At 42.3% G+C, this 4,975-nt stretch overlaps 1 protein-coding gene across 1 annotated transcript in view; it reads left to right on the forward strand.

The window, feature by feature from the left end:
* The window catches only part of CACNA1C (calcium channel, voltage-dependent, L type, alpha 1C subunit), a 396,219-nt gene that overhangs the window by 206,236 nt on the left and 185,008 nt on the right, over nucleotides 1–4,975 (forward strand). The window lies entirely within an intron of this gene.

Below are 4,975 nucleotides of genomic sequence, written 5' to 3' on the forward strand. Positions count from 1 at the left end.
GTACTGGACTCTGAGCAAGGATGAAGGGCTGTTGTGACGCCATCACAGCAGGAGTGGCTGGTGGTCTCGGGCTCCTGCTCCCCTCAGGAGAGACGGGCCCACACGACACAGCCCTCGGACGTCGGGAAAGGATGCTCCAGCGACTGCAGAGAAGTGAGCGGTCTTGTGACTCCGTGAGTCTCTGGAAGGGACGCTGGTTTGGGAGGAGCCAGTCCAGCAGAGACTTGAAGAAACCCAGACACCCATGGAGGCTCCTGTGGCAATGATGGGGGTGCTCAGCCTTCCGCAGTGAGGATGCCCCGGCCAGAACACTGCAGGGATGACACAGAGGGGCTGGGCAGGCACACATTTAGGATCAGCCCCTTTTAAAGGGGTCACGTCTGTCTCAACCGGTCCTCTCCTAAAGACTGGACGAATCTCTTCCTGTTTCCTTAGAGCTTCTCCTGTGAGCTCAGTGAGTCGATGGCACAGCTGCAGGCACCAGAGAGGTGACATTTTTATTTTCTGAAGTCCAGAGTGAGCTTAATGTACTCCCTGGCAGACACTTGGAACAAATTCCCTGGGAGAGGGCACATCTGTGTTTTCGGAAGAAATCGGTAATTTTAGGATTTTCTTTTCTTGTGGGGTTACTAGGTTTGGCTCAAAGGGATTCTTAAGATAGCACTGGTTAGGCAGTTAGGAACATCTATCATGATTTCTTTGTGAAAAATATAGAGAGATAGGTTTATAATTGATTGGCAAACTCTGATCAAAGAATGTGGATTAATAGATGGATGTCAGCCTGGAGTGAAGTCTGTAATTCAATGCCAGGGGCTTGTACCTGGTCAACAGTGTACCCTGATACTGCAAAACGTACATGTCCAATTTGTGGAAGATGCAAAGTTGGAAGAGATAAATGATGCCATGAATAGAAAAAAAGTGTTTAGAAGATCCACTGGCTTCTCAGCATGACAACAGACCAAACCTGCTTGATGAGCTTCCTCAGAACTTCCAAGTAAAAAACATCTGTAAGTATGCCAATGAGTTTTAAATTGGCAATCACACTGTAGATCAAACCGGTCAATCCTAAAGGAGATCAACCTTGAATATCCATTGGATGCATTGATACTGAAGCTGAAGCTCCAGTACTTTGGCCACCTGATGCGAAGAGCCGACTCATTGGAAAAGACCCCAGTGCTGGGAAAGACTGAAGGCAGGAGGAGAAGGGGGTGACAGAGAAAGAGACGGTTAGATGGCATCACAGACTAGATGAACATGAGTTTGAGAAAACTCGGGGAGACAGTGAAGGACAGAGGAGCCTGGTATGCTGCAGTCCATGGGGTCGAAAAGAGTTGGACATGACTCAGCAACTGAATGACAATAGCAATCACATTGTAGATTACAGATCAATAAAGAACATACATCAAAGAACAAGTGGACTTCTCACCACGAGAACAGGTGGATTGAGAGGCACATTCCTGGCCCACATTCCACATGTGAGCTGCCTGACAGGCCCCAAAGAACTGGATTGTTAAATAAGATGTAATTAATACAGAAAGATGTTATAAAGACATGAAGATACAAAGTCTCTGAAAACACACCATTCCTGTCTTCCTGGGACAGAGAGTCAATTAATCCTTAAGGTTTCCTGAAGTGAATCAGAATCAAGGACTCGGGGTGGGACAAGAGGGCCAGTGGTGAACTGAACCCGATGAAGCCGAGCCAGGGCACAATAACGAAGAGCACGAGCTCGGGATTGGAGACCAGCAGACGAGTCCCAGCTCTGCCCATGTTGACCATGGGGCTGTCAACAGTCATTTAACGTTCATGAACCTCACTGAAAATGGGATTTCTATAGAATTATGTAGGAAGAATTGGTTAAGTGCCTTATGTGACTCCCGACACACAGCAAGTACCCAATACATTATAGCTTTTATCAATACTGTTAATATCATTAATAAAAAAACTATGCTAACTCTGGTTACAAAATAGAAATTAGAAGTTATTTTTAAATACTATATTCAGAAATAATCACATGATAAGAAACTCTATATATGATACAAGACTAAATTAATAATGACAAGGAAATAGTGGGTGCCAGAAACATTTGAAATACATTAAATATACTTGTCTTAAAGAGGGGAGCCATGAGCTTTGGTTTTCTTTTGGACTTCTTAAATTATGGAAGTTTCTGTGGCATAGGCATATAATAAAAATAAAAGTTAAAAATCAGGTTTTCTACTTTCAAACTATTGAGGCTAAAACATAGTCTATGAAATAAAAAATGAGAAAATAAACATGCACAAAAACATCCAGAAACATAAAACAGCAAAAGTAGGGGTCAGACCTATCAACTGTGGTAAAATATGTAAGTAGGTTAAGTGCTTATTATTAAAAGTCTGAGATTCTCAGATTTAAGTTAAAAACTAAAACTCAATCATATTCTGCACGAGACACACAGTAAAAAGCAAAGTGATGCAGAAAGGCCAGAATAAAATTAATGTTAATTAATTTAGGAAACAGTGCAACAGCGGACTTGATAAACATGCTCAGGGAGTCAGGGCTAGGAAATGAAAACTAGGTGACCTCTGGAAAGGTCAGGAGTGAAAAAGAGAACATAAAATTAATAATGAAACATAGCATGTACAAAGAGATGTCAAGGTTAAAAGAATGAATGCTCAGAAATTGCTCCATGGCAATTTTCTGGAAAAATACAAACTTCAATTTTAGAGAAGTTGTTCCAAAAAGCATAAAAAGATTAAAGTTAAAAATCTTTTTTAGTAAAAGTAGCATTGTTCTAACAGAGACGTCTCACACACACACATTTACGAGTCTTACAGATGGACACGGATGAAAAGTAACTGAATCCAGTGGATTCACAATTAGGTGGGATATAACCAGTGAGCCTAAGGACTATATGATATTGGGAAATTTATTACTATAGTATGTCATACATACATATAGTAAATCAACTGAAAACTAATGCCACATGTGATAAAATCCAATATGTGTCTCAAAACATAACACATGCTAAAAATAGACTGATTTCTAATGTGATAACAAAGTTGAAGGCAGGAGGAGAAGGGGATGGCAGAGGATGAGATGGTTGGACGGTATCACAAACTCAAGGGTCATGAGTTTGAGCGAGCCCCGGCAAATAGCGAAGGACAAGGGAGCCTGGTGTGCTGCAGTCCATGGGCTCGCAAAGAGTCAGACACAACCGAGTGACTGAACAACAGTAATCTCAAGCCAATAACAAACACTTAAATGGTGAAGACCAGGAGGCCTTTCCTTTAAAATCAAGAACCAAGGGAGGACGGAGGCTGGAACCTGTGACGATCATCCCCATGGAAACCCTAGAGATGCAGCAGAGCAGGAAGTGAAAAAGAAGAGACAAAATTGTCAGAATTTGCAAACAATGTGCTTACAGTCTTAGAAAATCTAACTGGAAATGGTAAGAACGTAAAGGCACTCAGGAAAGTGGCTGGATATGACACAAATATTTTCAAAAATCAGTGTCTTTTTTATATACCAAAAATTAAATGCATCAGAATACATGACATAATTAAAGTTAACTGAAAGACATAGAAGGGCAGTTTGAATAAATAAAAATGAGTCATATTTCTATAGGAAAGACTGAACACTGTGCAGATGCCAGCTCTTTCCAAATTAATTCATAACTTTAAATCCAATCAACAGCCCAGGGTGGTTTTTTTTCTTTTTTTTTTTTTTTTCGGGGGGGGGAAATGGGAATAAGAAGGATACTCGGCAAAAGTACTGCTTGGGAGGATAAATGGGCAGAAAAACACGAGAAGAATTCCAGTGAGGAGAGGGTTGTTTCTTGTATGAGACAACGTATCTATCCCTGTAGTTAGACAAGCCGTATGCCTAATGGCACCCCACTCCAGTACTCTTGCCTGGAAAATCCCATGGATGGAGGAGCCTGGTAGGCTGTAGTCCATGGGGTCGCTAAGAGTTGGACACGACTGAGCGACTTCACTTTCACTTTCCACTTTCATGCATTGGAGAAGGAAATGGCAACCCACTCCAGTGTTCTTGCCTGGAGAATCCCAGGGACGGTGGAGCGGGGTCGCACAGAGTCAGACTCGACTGAAGCGACTTAGCAGCAGCACGCCTAAAGGAACCCACAGACACAGCAGTGAAACAAAACATCTAGGAAACAAAGTCTAAGCATGATATTTGCTGGCGTACAGAAGAAGAGTTTTGAAAAGAAATGTGTCCAAAATAACCTTGTGTGCAGTAGCAGCATTTTAACATCAGAAGGCCAGAACCCTAAAATAGGGCATTGGTTCAGAGACAGAAGAGAGTTTGCTCCATCCCGCTGGATCTTCAGTGTGGCAGACACCATGCACCAGAAAAAGAGGCCTGCCTCCTCTATTCAGCTAGCTTGAAAAGAATTCATGGTGGCGGCTCAGGGCTCAAGAACCTGCCTGTAATGCAGGAGACCTGGGTTCAATCCCTGGGTTGGGAAGATCCCCTGGAGGAAGGCCAGGCAACCCACTCCAGTATTCTTGTCTGGAAAATCTCATGGACAGGGGAGCCTGGTGGACTACAGTCCATGGGCTTGCAAAGAGTCAGACATGGCTGAAGCGAGAAGCGACTGAGTGCACACACACACAAACACCTACCTTATGCATTTAGCCAAAACAAATTACTATGGATTAAGGAGTTACTAATACATGTAACATAATAATCATCCATCAAAATTAGGGGGAAATGAATAATTAACTGATCTCACAATTAGAGGGGACTTCTAAAATACCAAAGTAATAAAAACTTTTATACACAGAAAAATAACAGAAAAGAAGACAAAAACAAACGGAGAAAATATTTATTTTTTAAAAAATGATCAGATCAGATCAGTCACTCAGTTGTGTCCGACTCTTTGCGACCCCATGAATCCCAGCACGCTAGGCCTCCCTGTCCATCACCAACTCCCAGAGTTCACTCAGACTCACATCCATCGAGTCAGTGA

This window comes from Bison bison, unplaced genomic scaffold (genome assembly GCF_000754665.1).
Source record: "Bison bison bison isolate TAMUID 2011002044 unplaced genomic scaffold, Bison_UMD1.0 scf7180017864213, whole genome shotgun sequence".
Classification (NCBI taxonomy): domain Eukaryota; kingdom Metazoa; phylum Chordata; class Mammalia; order Artiodactyla; family Bovidae; genus Bison; species Bison bison.